An 18588-nucleotide genomic window follows, 5' to 3' on the forward strand; every position below is an offset into this window, starting at 1 on the left:
TCTTTTGGCTTCAATATTATGAATATGTGTATCACTATGATCGAGATTCAATAAACCATTCACCTTGGGTGTATGACCACAGAAGGTTTTATTCATGTAAATAGAATAACAATTATTCTTTGACTCAAATGAATAACCGTATTGCAATAAACATGATCCAATCATATTATGCTCAATGCAAACACCAAATAACATTTATTTTAGGTTCAACACTAATCCCGAAGGTAAAGGGAGTGTGCGATGGTGATCTTATCAACCTTGGAATCATTTCCAACACACATCGTCGCCAAGTCCTCAACTAGTCTTTGTTTATTTTGCAACTCCCGTTTTGAGTTACTACTCTTAGCAACTGAACTAGTATCAAATACCGAGGGGTTTGCTATAAACACTAGTGAAGTAAACATCAATAACATGTATATCAAATATACCTTTGTTCACATTGCCATTTCTTACCCGCCAAGTATCTAGGGCAGTTCCACTTCCAATGACCATTTCCTTTGCAATAGAAGCACTCAGTTTCAGGCTTGGGTCTAGCTTTGGGCTTCTTCATGGGAGTGGCAACTTGCTTGCCATTCTTCTTGAAGTTCCCTTTCTTTCCCTTGCCCTCTTACTTGAAACTGGTGGTATTGTCAACCATCAACACTTGATGCTTTTTCTTGATTTCTACCTTCGTCGATTTCAGCACCGCAAAGAGCTTTGGGAATCGTTTCCGTTATCCCTTGCATATTATAGTTCATCACGAAGTTCTAGTAACTTGGTGATAGTAACTAGAGAACTCTTTCAATCACTATCTTATAGGGAAGATTAACACCCACTTGATTCAAGAGATTGTAGTACTCAGACATTGTGAGCAAATGCTCACTCGTTGAGCTATTCTCCTCCATCTTGTAGGCAAAGTACTGTCAGAGATCTCATACCTCTTGATACAGGCATGAGTGATACGTCTCCGTCGTATCTACTTTCCCAAACACTTTTGCCCTTGTTTTGGACTCTAACTTGTATGATTTGAATGGAACTAACCTGGACTGACGCTGTTTTCAGCAGAATTGCCATGGTGTTATTTTATGTGCAGAGAACAAATATTCTCGGAATGACCTGAAACTCCACGGAATATCTTAGAAAAAAATAAAAAATCCTCACCAAAGATGAAGACCAGTCATGCTTGTTTTGGACTCTAACTTGTATCAACATAGCCTTCACGATATTTATGTTCATGGTGGATTATATCCTACTCATGCTTGCATCCAATGTTTATTAATTTTAATGCATGTACATGGCTGTTGTCGCTCTCTAGTTGGTCGCTTCCCAGTCTTTTGCTAGCCTTCACTTATACTAAGTGGGAATACTGCTTGTGCATTCAATCCCTTACCCAAAGTTATTCCAGATGAGTCCACTATACCTTCCTATATGTGGTATCTACCTGCCGTTCCAAGTAAATTTGTATGTGCCAAACTCTAAACCTTCAAATAATCATTCTGTTTTGTATGCTCGAATAGCTCATGTATCAACCTAGGCTGTCCTTATCTTCCGTGTTAGGCGGGTTATTCTCAAGAGGAGTGGACTCCACTCCTCACTCACGAGAAAATGGCTGGTCACCGGGATGCCCAGTCCCATGCTTTATGCAAACTAAATCAAAATTAATTGCAAACAAAACTCCCCCTGGGACCTGATGTATGTTGGAGGCACTCGTTATTTTGAGCAAGCCATGGATTTATGCTTGTTGGTGGAGGGGGAGTATAAACTTTACCATTCTGTTTGGGAACCGCCTATAATGTGTTTAGCATGGAAGATATCGCCATCTCTTAGTTGTTACGTTGACAATGAAAGTATATCGCTCAAAATACAATTTATCTCTATTTCAAAACCGAGCTCTGGCACCTCTATAAATCCCTGCTTCCTCTGCGAAGGGCCTATCCATTTACTTTTATGTTGAGTCATCACCCTCTTATTAAAAAACACTAGCTGGAGAGCACAGTTGTCATTTGCATTCATCACTGTTAGTTTATGTTCGGTATGACTATGATTGGATCTCTTTTACCATGAATTACAATGTCTAGTCAGTCCTTGATCTTTAAAGGTGCTCTGCATTTATGTTTTGCGGTGTCAGAAAGGGCTAGCGAGATACCATCTAATTATATCATATTATGATTGTTTTGAGAAAGTGTTGTCATCCGAGATTTATTATTATGGCTTGCTAGTTGATTATGCTATTGATGTGAGTAATTGTGAGACCTAAGAATTATTGCAAATGTGGTTAGTTATGATCTATGCTGAGAACTTGAATGCTGGCTTGACAAAGTTACAACAACAAGAGCAAACAGAGTTTGTAAAAGTTTTTCTTTCTTTCAGTTTGTCAACTGAATTGCTTGAGGACAAGCAAGGGTTTAAGCTTGGGGGAGTTGATACGTCTCCGTCGTATCTACTTTTCCAAACACTTTTGCCCTTGTTTTGGACTCTAACTTGTATGATTTGAATGGAACTAACCCGGACTGACGCTGTTTTCAGCAGAATTGCCATGGTGTTGTTTTATGTGCAGAAAACAAATATTCCCGGAATGACCTGAAACTCCACGGAACATCTTAGAAAAAACAATAAAAAATCCTCGCCAAAGATGAAGACCAGGGGGCCCACACCCTTCTCACGAGGGTGGGGGGCGCGCCCCCCCTAGGGCGCGCGCCCCTACCTCGTGGGCCCTTGGATGCCCTCCGACGCCAACTCCAACTCTATATATTTGCTTTTGGAGAGAAAAAAAATTAGAGAGTAGAAATCATCGCGTTTTACGACACGGAGCCGCCGCCAATTCCTAAAACCTCTCGGGAGGGCTGATCTGGAGTCCGTTTGGGGCTCCGAAGAGGGGGATTCGTCGCCGTCGTCATCATCAACCATCCTCCATCACCAATTTCATGATGCTCACCGCCGTGCGTGAGTAATTCCATCGTAGGCTTGCTGGACGGTGATGGGTTGGATGAGATTTATCATGTAATCGAGTTAGTTTTGTTAGGGTTTGATCCCTTGTATCCATTATATTCTAAGATTAATGTTGCTATGACTTTGCTATGCTTAATGCTTGTCACTAGGGCCCGAGTGCCATGATTTCAGATCTGAACCTAATATGTTTTCATGAATATATGTGAGTTCTTGATCCTATCTTGCAAGTCTATAGTCACCTACTATGTGTTATGATCCGGCAACCCCGAAGTGACAATAATCGGGACCACTCCCGGTGATGACCATAGTTTGATGAGTTCATGTATTCACTATGTGCTAATGCTTTGTTCCGGTTTCTCTATTAAAAGGAGGCCTTAATATCCCCTAGTTTCCAATAGAACCCCGCTGCCACGGGAGGGTAGGACAAAAGATGTCATGCAAGTTCTTTTTCATAAGCACGTATGACTATATACGAAATACATGCCTACATTACATTGATGAATTGGAGCTAGTTCTGTGTCACCCTATGTTATGACTGTTACATGATGAACCGCATCCGGCATAATTATCCATCACTGATCTGGTGCCTACGAGTTCTCCATATACTGGTTTACGTTTATTTACTTTCCCGCCGCTACTGTTACAATCACTACAAAATACCAAAAATATTACTTTTGCTGTCTTTACTTTTGTTGCTGCTACCACCACTATCATATTACTTTGCTACTAAACACTTTGCTGCAGATACTAAGTTTCCATGTGTGGTTGAATTGACAACTCAGCTGCTAATACTTGAGAATATTCTTTGGCTCCCCTTGTGTCAAATCAATAAATTTGGGTTGAATACTCTACCCTCGAAAGCTGTTGCGATCCCCTATACTTGTGGGTTATCAAGACAAATTTCTGGCGCCGTTGCCGGGGAGCATAGCTCTATTATTTGAGTCACTTGGGATTTATATCTACTGGACACTATGAAGAACTTGAGAGATCCAAAAACCAAGATCTATCCCTCAACTACGAGGGGAGGTAAGGAACTGCCATCTAGCTCTGCACTTGATTCACCTTCTGTTATGAGTAAGTTAGCGACACCTACACCTGCTTCTGCTATTCGTTCTGATATGTCGCATGTTATTGATGATGCCACTTTTGATATGCATGATACTTATGATGAAACTGCTTCTATGCCTGATACTACTGTGCCCCTTGGTGAATTTCTTGATGAAAAAATTGCTAGGGCTAGAGAAAAAGAAATTATTGAATCTGAATACGATGATGTTAGTGATGATGAAAATATGCATGTTATTCCTGAGGGCTATCTTTTTGATATGGAATCTTCTGCCGCTATTTTAGCTTGCAAAGATAGATATATGTGTTCCTGATATGAGCTTAAGAGGTTATTAATTAAATGGAACAAAGAATCACTTAGAGATAAAATGAAACCCGACCCTGCTTTTGCTACTTCACCTATATGTGTTCCTGATAAGGATTATGAATTCTCTGTTGATCATGATATAATTACTTTGATTGAATCTGATCCGTTTTATGGCTATGAATCTGAAACTGTTGTGGCACATCTTACTAAGTTAAATGATATAGCTGCCCTGTTTACTAATGATGAGAGATCGCGTTACTTTTATATACTCAAAATATTTCCGTTCTCATTAAATGGTGATGCTAAGATATGGTTTAATTCTCTTGATCCTGGTTGTGTGCATAGTCCACAGGATATGATTTATTACTTCTCTGCTAAATATTCCCCTGCTCACTAGAAACAAGCTGCTTTGAGGGAAATATACAACTTCGTGCAAATTAAAGAAGAGAGTCTCCCACAAGCTTGGGGGAGGCTTCTCAAGTTACTTAATGCTTTGCCTGATCATCCTCTTAAGAAACCTGAAATACTTGATATCTTTTATAATGGACTAACCGATGCTTCCACAGATTACCTGGATAGTTGTGCTGGTTCTCTTTTCAGGGAAAACACACCGGATGAAGCTGAAATTCTATTGAATAATATGTTGACAAATGAAAATAATTGGGCACCTCCTGAGCCAGCTCCTGAGCCAACTCCTGCTCCAATTACTGAGCCTATTCCTAAACCAACTCCAAGAAGAGAGGTGTTCTATTTCTCAGTCCCGAAGATATGAAAGAGGCAAAGAAATCTATGAAAGAAAAATGTATTAAAGCTAAAGACATTAAGAATTTACCTCCTATTGAAGAAATACATGGTCTTAATTCACCGCGTGTTGAAGAAATATATGATCTTAATTCTTTATTTACTGAAGAACCTCCTGATCCCGATATCCCGACACAGGTAGTAAAGGTAAATTCTCTCTATAGATATGATAAAGCTGAAGTCCCTCCTACTAAAATTGCTAGTCAGTGCTTGGATGAGTTTGATAACTTTATGTTTAAGAAAGACAACTTCAATGCTTATTTTGGTAGACAATTAAAGGAAAATGCTTATATGATTAGACGCTTGGGTGATTATATGGCTGATATTAAAGGGGAACTTAAACTTGTTAGCAAATATGCTTCTACGGTTACCACTCAAGTAGAACAAGTACTTAAGGCTCAAAAAGAAGTGCTTGATGAAATGAATAGTAAGAAAAATGATTATTCTGTTAGAGTGGCTACTAGAACAGGTAGAATGACTCAGGAACCTTTGTATCCTGAAGGCCACCCTAAGAGAATCGAGCAAGATTCTCAAAGAAATAATATTGATGTTCCTAGTTCTTCTAAAAAGAAGAATAAGAAACATGATAGAACTGTGCAAACTTCTAGTGAACCTATTGCTAAACCACCTGATAATCCAAATGATATTTCTATGTCTGATGCTGAAACACAATCTGGTAATGAACATGAACCTAGTGAAAATATTAATGATAATGTTCATGATGATGCTCAACCTAGTAATGATAATGATGTAAAAATTGAACCTGCTGTTGATCTTGATAACCCACAATCAAAGAATCAACGTTATGATAAAAGAGACTTTGTTGCTAGGAAACGTGGTAAAGAAAGGGAACCTTGGGTTCAGAAACCCATGCCTTTTCCTCTAAAACCATCCAAGAAAAAGTATGATGAGGATTTTGAGCGCTTTGCTGAAATGATTAGGCCTATCTTTTTGCGTATGAGATTAATTGATGTGCTAAAAAAACCCTTTTGCTAATTATATGAAGGATATCATTACTAATAAAAGAAAGATACCGGAAGCTGAAATTTCCACCATGCTTGCTAATTATACTTTTAAGGGTGGAATACCAAAGAAATTGGAGACCCCGGAGTACCTACTATACCTTGCTCCATTAAAAGAAATTATATTAAAACTGCTTTATGTGATCTTGGAGCCGGTGTTAGTGTTATGCCTCTCTCTTTATATCGTAGAGTTGACTTGAATAAGTTGACACCTACTGAAATATCTTTGCAGATGGCTGATAAATCAACTACTATACCTGTCTGTATTTGTGAGGATGTGCCTGTTGTGGTTGCAAACGTTACTATTTTAATGGACTTTGTTATTCTTGATATTCCCGAGGATGATAGTATGCCTATTATTCTTGGAAGACCTTTTCTTAATACTGCAGGGGCTGCTATTGATTGCAACAAAGGCAATGTCACTTTTCATGTTAATGGTAATGAGCATACGGTACACTTTCCGAGGAAACAACCTCAAGTTCATAGTATCAACTCTATTGGGAAAATTCCATCGATTATATTTGGAGGTTTTGAATTTCCTCTACCAACTATCAAGAAGAAATATGATATTCTTATTATTGGGGATGTGCATATCCCCGTTGAGGTAACTTAGTGTTATTCGAAATTTCTTCGGTTTCATGATTATCGGAATGAGTTTGTTAACAAGACTTGATCAACCTTGTTAGTGGATTCTTTTTGATGAGCATGAGATGGATGAAACTAGACGCACAAACTTCTGTACCCCATTTTTACTTTCTATTATTTAGATTAAATAAAGTAAAAATAGTATTTTCAGTCTATTTCGTGGCTTATCCGTGCAATATAAAAATATCCCGGAAATAAAAGTCCTCAGAATGCCATGCCTATTTAATATGATTTTTTCGGGAATATTTGAGGATTTACTGTGCAAAAATTACCGCGGGAGGAGCTGCCACGTGGCCACGAGGGTGGTGGGCGCGGCCCCCTGCCTCGTGGGCCCATGGTGGCCCTCCTACACTTATCCCAGCACCCATCTTCTTCCTCTGTCTCACACAAACCCGAAAAACCAACTCAAGCACGAGTTCCAGCCACTTTTGCTGTGATTTTCGATCTCCTTGCTCAAAGCACCTCTCGCAAAACTACTTGGGGAGATTGTTCCTTGGTATGTGACTCCTCCATTGGTCCAATTAGTTTTTGTTCTAGTGCTTTATTCTTTGCAAATTTGTGCTGCATAGGTGACCATGTTCTTGAGCTTGCATGTCAAATTTATATGGTTCCAAGTAGTTCTAATGCTTGATATAAGCTCTAGGCACTTGTAGGAGTAGTTGCTATCAATATTATTGAAGTTGGTTCACTTTTCTTTGAAGTTACTAAAAATTTCAGATTGTTTCGGAAAAATAATGAGGAGATTTTTGAGGGGCTCGTCGAGCTAAAGCTCGAAGGAAAAGGCACCGAAGCCTAAGTATAATTTGCCGCGCACTGCGGAGATTCAGGCGTGTGAATGGCCTTCTGAAGATTTCTTGAGAGCAGCCTGTATCTATGAAGATTTTCATGAATTGGATCACAATGCAGGCCTCACCGCTTTCCTCCACGACCAATACGATCAGTATCTCTTACTCACAAATACTTTTGTGCAAAACTTTCATTTTCATTCTAGGAACTCACCACCTACGGTGGAGTTTCATTTATATGATGAGCATAAGGAGATGTCACTTTATGATTTCTGTCGGATTTTTTTAATCCCTTTTGAGGGCAAGATAGAATAACCACATCATGATGATGTGGCTGGGTTTATTGATACTATCACTATAGGAGAAACTAGAAAGGTTTCCGATGCACGAATCACTAGCATACATTTTCCTGTTTTACGTTACTTTGCATTATTTGCTAGTCGTTGTTTAATTGGACGCGGAAACAGTGGAAACCTTAGTATCCCTGATATAATTATTCTGCACCACGGTTTATACAGTGATAACACTTTTAGTATGGGCGCTATTATTGCTAGACGGTTAAGTATGAACCGTACCAAAGGCCCCATCTTGGAGGCATCTATGCCACACGCCTAGCTGCACATTTTGACATACCTATTAGGCATGCTGAGAAGGAAGAAAATGTGCTGCCCCGTGTTTATCTAGATCATAAAAGTATGGTGGCACATGATTTTATTGTTAAGAATAGGGCAGGAGAGCTTAAATATCAATTGTTCTTTAACAAACATCATCCTGAGACTATTATCCTGCCTGCTCCTTCTTTGTTTAATTTTGTAGGACCATACCTCGTTGCGTGGGCTGCCGTCCAAGCTTACAAGAATCCTGCACCAGCCCCGGAACAGGAACCACAAGATGACCCTGCACGACAATCTGTTTATTCTTGGGATCCAGAGATGACTGTCAGCCAGTGGCAGTCAGAGTCTTCTTCTTCATCACAGTATGATCCCAACTATTCTTCCTCATCACAGTACGACCCCAACAACTATTATTATGGATATCCGCCAGGCCAGCCATGGCCATAGACCAACTTAGGCCAAAAGCCTAAGCTTGGGGGAGTACGTATTTCTCACCGACATTACATTTATGTTCACACACACTCATTGCTAGATGTCGGTGCTCATACTTTTTCACTGTAATATCCATGCTAGTTTATTTTCTTTTTCCTGCTTTCTTCTTGTGTGTTTTTTAAACCTTAAGAAAAACCAAAAAAATAGTAGTAGTTTATTTTTCTGCTTAGTAATAATAATTAAAAAGAAAACCCAAAAATATTTTCCGTTCTTCTTTTGCTTGTTGGGAGCTTTCCCGTGTAAATAGTTTTATTTATTTTCTTTTATTTGGGGGTCAGTAGGAGAAGACCATAATTAAATTGTTGAAGTGGCTCTTATATGCATTATTATTGATTTAACCCAGAGCCCATATTGCCTTGTCTTCTCCTATTTATTGAATGCTCGCAGATTCCAGCTTAGTCCAATGCACGTACACTCTTTATTATTCACACCGTTCTGTCGTGCAAGTGAAAGGCAATTATGATGATATATGATGGACTGACTGAGATGAGAAAAGCTGGTATGAACTTGACCTCTTTTGTTTTTGTAAATATGATGAGTCCCTCGTTCTTGATTCAGCTTATTATGAATAAACATGTTTTCAATGACAATTAGAGATCATAGTTGCTTGTGCCATGCTTGATTAGCTATCAGTTATAATGATTTACCTTGTGTGCCAACATGCTATTGAGATGATTATGTTGTGGTATGATGGGGTGGTATCCTCCTTTGAATGATTTAAATGACTTGACTTGGCACATGTTCACGCATGTAGTTGAAACAAAATCAACATAGCCTTCACGATATTTATGTTCATGGTGGATTATATCCTACTCATGCTTGCATCCAATGTTGACTAATTTTAATGCATGTACATGGGTGTTGTCGCTCTCTAGTTGGTCGCTTCCCAGTCTTTTGCTAGCCTTCACTTGTACTAAGTGGGAATACTGCTTGTGCATCCAATCCCTTAAACCCCAAAGTTATTCCAGATGAGTCCACTATACCTTCCTATATGCGGTATCTACCTGCCGTTCCAAGTAAATTTGTATGTGCCAAACTCTAAACCTTCAAATAATCATTCTTTTTTGTATGCTCGAATAGCTCATGTATCAACCAAGCCTGTCCTTATCTTCTGTGTTAGGCGGGTTATTCTCAAGAGGAGTGGACTCTGCTCCTCACTCACGAGAAAATGGCTGGTCACCGGGATGCCCAGTCCCATGGTTTATGCAAACTAAATCAAAATTAATTGCAAACAAAACTCCCCCTGGGACCTGATGTATGTTGGAGGCACTCATTGTTTTGAGCAAGCCACGGATTGATGCTTGTTGGTGGAGGGGGAGTATAAACTTTACCATTCTGTTTGGGAACCGCCTATAATGTGTTTAGCATGGAAGATATCGCCATATCTTAGTTGTTACGTTGACAATGAAAGTATATCGCTCAAAATACAATTTATCTCTATTTCAAAACCGAGCGCTGGCACCTCTACAAATCCCTGCTTCCCTCTGCGAAGGGCCTATCCATTTACTTTTATGTTGAGTCATCACCCTCTTATTAAAAAGCACTAGCTGGAGAGCGCAGCTGTCATTTGCATTCATCACTGTTAGTTTATGTTCGGTATGACTATAATTGGATCTCTTTTACCATGAATTACAATGTCTAGTCAGTCCTTGATCTTTAAAGGTGCTCTCCATTTATGTTTTGCGGTGTCAGAAAGGGCTAGCGAGATACCATCTAGTTATATCATATTATGATTGTTTTGAGAAAGTGTTGTCATCCGAGATTTATTATTATGGCTTGCTAGTTGATTATGCTATTGATGTGAGTAATTGTGAGACCTAAGAATTATTGAAAATGTGGTTAGTTATGATCTATGCTGAAAACTTGAATGCTGGCTTGACATAGTTACAACAACAAGAGCAAACAGAGTTTGTAAAAGTTTTTCTTTCTTTCTTTCAGTTTGTCAACTGAATTGCTTGAGGACAAGCAAGGGTTTAAGCTTGGGGGAGTTGATACGTCTCCGTCGTATCTACTTTTCCAAACACTTTTGCCCTTGTTTTGGACTCTAACTTGTATGATTTGAATGGAACTAACCCGGACTGATGCTGTTTTCAGCAGAATTGCCATGGTGTTGTTTTATGTGCAGAAAACAAATATTCTCGGAATGACCTGAAACTCCACGAAACATCTTAGAAAAAACAATAAAAAATCCTCGCCAAAGATGAAGACCAGGGGGCCCACACCCTTCTCACGAGGGTGGGGGCGCCCCCCTAGGGCGCGCCCCCTACCTCGTGGTCCCCCTGGATGCCCTTCGACGCCAACTCCAACTCTATATATTTGCTTTCGGAGAGAAAAAAATCAGAGAGAAGAAATCATCACGTTTTACGATACGGAGCCGTCGCCATGCCCTAAAACCTCTTCGGAGGGCTGATCTGGAGTCCGTTCGGGCCTCCGGAGAGGGGGATTCGTCGCCGTCGTCATCATCAACCATCCTCCATCACCAATTTCATGATGCTCACCGTCGTGCATGAGTAATTCCATCGTAGGCTTGCTGGACGGTGATGGGTTGGATGAGATTTATCATGTAATCGAGTTAGTTTTGATAGGGTTTGATCCCTGGTATCCATTATATTCTGAGATTGATGTTGCTGTGACTTTGCTATGCTTAATGCTTGTCACTAGGGCCCGAGTGCCATGATTTCAGATCTGAACCTATTATGTTTTCATGAATATATGTGAGTTCTAGATCCTATCTTGCAAGTCTATAGTCACCTACTATGTGTTATGATCCGGCAACCCCGAAGTGACAATAATCGGGACCACTCCCGGTGATGACCATAGTTTGAGGAGTTCATGTATTCACTATGTGCTAATGCTTTGTTCCGGTTCTCTATTAAAAGGAGGCCTTAATATCCCTTAGTTTCCAATAGAACCCCGCTGCCACGGGAGGGTAGGACAAAAGATGTCATGCAAGTTCTTTTCCATAAGCACGTATGACTATATACGGAATACATGCCTACATTACATTGATGAATTGGAGCTAGTTCTGTGTCACCCTATGTTATGACTGTTACATGATGACCCGCATCCGGCATAATTATCCATCACTCATCTGGTGCCTACGAGTTTTCCATATACTAGTTTACATTTATTTACTTTCCCGCTGCTACTGTTACAATCACTACAAAATACCAAAAACATTACTTTTGCTATCTTTACTTTTGTTGCTGCTACCACCACTATCATATTACTTTGCTACTAAACACTTTGCTGCAGATACTAAGTTTCCAGGTGTGGTTGAATTGACAACTCAGCTGTTAATACTTGAGAATATTCTTTGGCTCCCCTTGTGTCGAATCAATAAATTTGGGTTGAATACTCTACCCTCGAAAGCTGTTGCGATCCCCTATACTTGTGGGTTATCAATGAGTATGAGAAACCAATTTCAACTCTTAGAACATCTTATATGCTCCGTGGCGTTCGAAACATTTTTGATGTCCCGGTTATAAGCCGTAAAGCATGGTGCACTAAACTATCAAGTAGTCATCATACCGAGCTTGTCAAACATTCATAACACCTGCGTCTGCTCCTGCAATAGGTTTGTCACCTAGCGGTGCATCAAGGACATAATTCTTCTGTATAGCTATGAGGATAATCCTCAGATCACAGAGCTAGTCCGCATCATTGCCACTAACATCTTTCAACATAATTTTATCTAGGAACATATCAAAAATAAACAGGGAGCTACATCACAAGCTATTGATCTACAACATAGATATGCAAATACTATCAGGACTAAGTTTATGATAAATTAAAGTTCAATTAATCATATTACTTAAGAACTCCCACTTAGATAGACATCCCTCTAATCATCTAAGTGATCACGTGATCCATATCAACTAAACCATGTCCGATCATCACGTGAGATGGAGTAGTTTTCAATGGTGAACATCACTATGTTGATCATATCTACTATATGATTCACGCTCGACCTTTCGGTCTCTAGTGTTCTGAGACCATATCTGCATATGCTAGGCTCATCAAGTTTAACCCGAGTATTCCGTGTGTGCAAAACTGGCTTGCACTCATTGTATGCGAACATAGAGCTTATCACACCCGATCATCACGTGGTGTCTTAGCACGAAGAACTGTCGCAACGGTGCATACTCAGGGAGAACACTTATACCTTGAAATTTAGTGAGAGATCATATTATAATGCTACAGCCGAACTAAGCAAAATAAGATGCATAAAGGATAAACATCATATGCAATCAAAATATGTGACATGATATGGCCATCATCATCTTGTGCTTTTGATCTCCATCTCCAAAGTACCATCATGATCTCTATCGTCACCGGCATGACACCATGATCTCCATCGTCTTGATCTCTATCAACGTGTAGTCATATGGTCGTCTCGCCAGCTATTGCTTTTGCAACTATTGCTATCGCATAGCGATAAAGTAAAGCAATTGTATGACGCTTGCATCTTATGCAATAAAGAGACAACCATAAGGCTTCAGCCAGTTGCCAATAACTTTAACAAAACATGATCATCTCATACAAAAATTTATATCTCATCACGTCTTGACCATATCACATCACAACATGCCCTGCAAAAACAAGTTAGACGTCCTCTACTTTGTTGTTGCAAGTTTTACATGGCTGCTACGGGCTGAGCAAGAACCATTCTTACCTACGCATCAAAAACCACAATGCGGTATAGCGATTGCTTTTTGATCTTCAGAAAGAACCCTGTTCATTGAATCCAATTCAACTAAAGTTGGAGAAACAGACACCCACTAGCCACCTATGTGCAAAGCACGTCGGTAGAACCAGTCTCACGTAAGCGTACACGTAATGTCGGTCTGAGCCGCTTCATCCAACAATGCCGCTGAAGCAAGAATCAACTAGTGACGACAAGCAATATGTATATACCCACGCCCACAACTCCTTTGTGTTTTACTCATGCATATAACATCTACGCATAAACCTGGCTCGGATGCCACTGTTGGGGAACGCAGTGATTTCAAAAAAAATAATCCTACGCACACGCAAGATCATGGTGATGCATAGCAACGAGAGGGGAAGAGTGTTGTCCATGTACCCTCGTAGATCGTAAGCGGAAGCGTTATGACAATGCGGTTGATGTAGTCGTACGTCTTCACGATCGACCGATCCTAGTACCGAACGTACGACACCTCCGCGATTTGCACACATTCAGCTCGGTGATGTCCTTGAGAACTCACGATCTAGTAGATCTTCGTGGGAGAGTTTCGTCAGCATGACGGCGTGATGATGGTAATGATGTTTCTACCGGAACAGGGCTTCTCCTAAGCACCGCTATGATATAACCGAGGTGGATTACGGTGGAGGGGGGCACCGCACACGGCTAAAAGATCAATTGATCAACTTGTGTGTCCATGGGGTTCTCCCTCCCCCGTATATAAAGGAGTGGAGGAGGGGGAGGGCCGACCCTCTCTATGGCGCGCCCTGGGGGAGTCCTACTCCCTCTGGGAGTAGGATTCCCCCCTTTCCTAGTAGAAGTAGGAACCCTTCCAAGGAGTAGGAGAGGAAGGAAGGAGGAGAGAGGGAGGAAGGAAAGGGGGCTGTCGGTGTCAAAACCGGCGGATCTCGGGTAGGGGGTCCCGAACTGTGCGTCTAGGATCAATGGTAACAGGAGACAGGGGACACGATGTTTACCCAGGTTCGGGCCCTCTCTATGGAGGCAATACCCTACTTCCTGCTTGATTGATCTTGATGAATATGAGTATTACAAGAGTTGATCTACCACGAGATTGTATGGCTAAACCCTAGAAGTCTAGCTTATGAATATGGTAATGAGTATACGTCGTGTCCTTTCCGGATTACCCCCTTCGGTTTATATAGACACTGGGGGGATCTAGGGTTTACATGGAGTCGGTTACATAAGAAGGAATCTTCGATCGCTAAGCTTGCCTTCCACGCTAAGTAGAATCCAATCCGGACAAGATGCAGTCTTCGGTCTTCATGTCTTCACAGCCCGGACGCCCGAGGACCCCTTAGTCCAGGACTCCCTCAGTAGCCCCTGAACCTGGCTTCAATGACGAGGAGTCCGGCGTGAAGATTTGTCTTCGACATTGCAAGGCGGGTTCCCCTTTCTCCGAACTCCAAGATAGTATTAAGATGCGACGATAATATCCGGACCTGCCATATACCACACACAACCGTAGAGAGAATATATATAGAGAATATATATATATATATATTCACATGAGTTCCGTCCACTGATAGCTCTTCACAACACGACATTACGTCTGTTCGGTCACAACCTTGAACCACTCTTTGTCTGCCGCTCCACATTTTGAGACGCGGCTGCTATTGGCACGTCTTGTCAAAACAGAGATCGTGTCCCCTTATCGTGGGATTCTCATCAATGCGGGAATGGGTAACCCAATTGTGCCGTTTACATCCCTTGGGAATAGGCGAGTTTTTAGGATGAGTGGGGAGGCGCTTGATATTCACGGCCTTTATAAAGGGATAAGGACACTCTCCCTTTACCCTCACCCGTCTTCATCTTCAGTCCTTTCATCCTCGAGCTCTAGCGCCCAAGTTTTAGCTTTCCCTCGTTCGAGAAAGCACTCCAGTCATGTCCGGATCTGGAGCTGGAGGCAAGTGGATGGCCTCCTCTGTTGAGGAGAAGGACATCACGGAGCTCCAGGAGGCCGGCTACTTAGCCAAGGATATTGCTCACCGACTCCCTATAAAAGGGCAAATCGTCCCTACCCCCGAGCCCCATGAGAGGGTCGTGTTTCTCACACACTTCGTCCGTGGGTTGGGATTCCCTCTTCATCCATTTGTCCGTGGATTGATGTTTTACTATGGGTTGGACTTCCATGATCTGGCTCCCAACTTTATCCTCAATATCTCAGCATTTATAGTTGTGTGTGAAGCCTTTCTCCGCATCCCACCTCACTTTGGCCTATGGCTGAAGACTTTTAATGTAAAGCCCAAGGTGGTGCGCGGCCAACAGGCCGAGTGCGGAGGTGCCATGGTGGGAAAAATGCCCAATATCACCTGGCTTGAAGGATCCTTTATAGAGACGGTGAAGGGATGGCAATCGGGGTGGTTCTACATCATCGAGCCGTGTGATGCCAACTGGGCGGCGGCTCCCAAATTCTGATTTGGAGCCCCGATGCGGCTTACCTCCTGGCAAGAGAAGGGCCTGACCTGGGGATCTTTGGAAGAGATCACGGGGCTCCAAACTTGCCTCCAAAATATGATAACCCGGAAGATCAAGCTCGTGGATGTGATCCAGGACATGCTTGTACGTCGGATCCTTCCCTGTGTGCGCCGGACCTGTTATTTGTGGGAGTTCGATTCGGCCAAGCACCAGACGCTGCTACGGCTCTTCGGCACGACGCACGAAGATATATGGAGGGTGCTCTTCAAGGGCAGCGAGACACCTCCACCCTCGAACAAAGATCATGGGCTCAACTTTAAGCGCCAGGCTAATTCGGTAAGCCATCAAGGTATAATCTTTAAGGACACACTTCGAGGAAGGATACTAAGCCTTCTTACCAATTTCTTTTTCAGGCCTGGGTCGACCTAGCGAGACGGATTAATAGTCCAGCGTCGCTGCCCGAAGGCGAGGGAACACCGCTCCTTATGGAGATGCGATTTCCATCGCCTTACGACATGCCGGAGAAGAAGGTCAAACCACGGCCAAGGGGACTAGGAGTGGGCTTCGCCGAAGGAACACCTTGGTCGTCTCATCTAACGATGAGACAGACCCCTCAGCCACTGACGATGGCGACAAGGAGGGCGGTGACTCCCCTCCTGCGGGAGGGAGGAAGAAAAGGGAGGCCTCCGCGAGTTTGGAGGCGGAGGCACCCAAGAGAGGGAGAGGCTCCCACGCAGATAACTCTGTGTGGGATGTTGATAGCAGCCCGGAGCGACCTCGCCGGACCAAGCCAAGTACCAGAATCCGAAAATGTCTGGCCTTTCTTGTTTGTAGTATTGATGTGCCTTAAACTTTGTCATAGCAGTCCAGCACACGATGACTCCCCGCGATCCCCGACAGCGGAATCGCTGGACTCGAAGGAGATGACTAGCATATCTCTGCCGCCTGCTCATTCCGTCTCTCCCAAGGGTGACGACGAGGTGGTGTCGCAAAAGACCTTCGACGACAAGGGGGAGGTTCCGGAGATTGTCGGGGCAGTGCCCCATGACAATTCCTCAGTCGCCGGACACATGGTGGAAAATCCCTTATGGGGACTGATGACGGGGGCCGAGTTCCCCTTGGTCCTCAGTAGGACACTACTCCGGAGACCCATGCGGCTCCAGAGTTCGGCGAACGGCATTCCCTGAAAGAAGGGAGTGTGCCAGTCCCACCGGTGACCTCTGTCCAACCAGAGGCACCGGACAATCTACTGGAGGCGCTATGAGGCGCCTCTATTGTGGATGAACACCGTGCCCTTATGGGAACGGTAATAGAGAAGGTTCAGTTCGTCAAAAACGGACTGACCGAAGCCTGCACCAGCCTTCTATCAGGCTTTGAGGTAAGTAATGCAGTTGTAGGAAGAATGTCACAGTATAGATAGTAGCCCCTGGTGCTTTGTTTGGTGTTCGGTAGGAAAGAGCCAAACAGAGGATCGAGAGAAAATATCGCAGGAGTCTGACATAAGTTGTCTTTTGTGAATAAGCAGGTATCGCTGCAGGCTGCCACTGCTCATGCTGCGGAGGTTTCCGAACTGAAGCGGAAACTGAAGCGGGCCGAGGAGGAACTTGGCCTCGTGAAAAAGCAGCTAGAGGATAGCCAAGGTATGCAGTGACCTACGGGTATATTTTAAGAAAAAAACAAATAGTTCGTCCGGACTAAAGTGTCATAATCTTTATTAGGGGCCACGACCGAGGTGGCCGCCCTCAAGAAGGTGTTAGCCGAGGCCGAGGATAAAGCGGCCAAGGAACGCGCCTCGTGCGAGAAGCATGAGGCCCGGGTTGACGAGGCGCAGCAGCAGCTCCAAGGCGTGATCGATAGATTTGAGCCTTGGAGCGCGATTGTAAGGTGTGAGAGTCCGAACTAGAGAAGGCCCGTCAGAGTGCACAGGACGCATGAGCCGAAGCCCAGAGCGCCCTCCAGGAGATTCAGGCGGCCAAGAACATTGCGGCGGGTGAGTCTTTCGCCGTGCAAAGCAAGTATGAGAAAGAAACGTTACTTGTACTTATCCGGATTTGGGTTTTCCAGGGGCGTTTACGGATCTGTCGCGTAGTATATTAGATGCTGCCGAGCATTATAGAGCCGAAGAGGGGATGTCTACGGAGAAGCTGTTCTGGTCCCAATATCTTGGACTCGAACATCCGGTGCCCTTCAGTGACCAACTAAAGCAGTTTGTCAAGCTGCAGAAGTCGGCAAAGCTAGCCATGAAGGACCTAATAGTCCGGCTGTGGCCTGCCGAGCCTATACCTAGCAGCTACTCCGGACTTGTTCAGCGACTTGTAAGTGCCTGTCCGCGGCTCGAAACCGTGAAGCGGTCGGTCTATATTGAAGGTGCTCGTATGGCATTTGCCCGCGTCAAGACGCATTGGGCGAAGTTAGATGCCAAGAAGCTAATAACCGAGGGGCCGCCGGAGGACAAGGAGCATCGTCGGTCCGAGCACTATTTTGATGGTGTCCTAGAGGGGTCCCGCCTTGTGGCGGAGCAATGTTCAAAGGATATCATATTCCCATAAGAACATGTGTATTACCTTGCCTTGTAATATGGAACAATGGTGTAATGTAATATAGTGCTTATGATTTAAATTTACCTCCTGTGCGGCCGTTTATTAACTCTGAGGGTTGGCCAGTCGTCGGCTTCTGCACCCACGTAGAGAGTACGAGGGTGTTCGGGATAAATCTAAACACTCTATACTCCACATTCTGGTCCTTAAAGGAGGTGTTTAGCGCAACGAACAAGGCAATCAGACTATGC

Source organism: Triticum urartu, chromosome 1, assembly GCF_003073215.2.
Source record: "Triticum urartu cultivar G1812 chromosome 1, Tu2.1, whole genome shotgun sequence".
Taxonomy (NCBI): domain Eukaryota; kingdom Viridiplantae; phylum Streptophyta; class Magnoliopsida; order Poales; family Poaceae; genus Triticum; species Triticum urartu.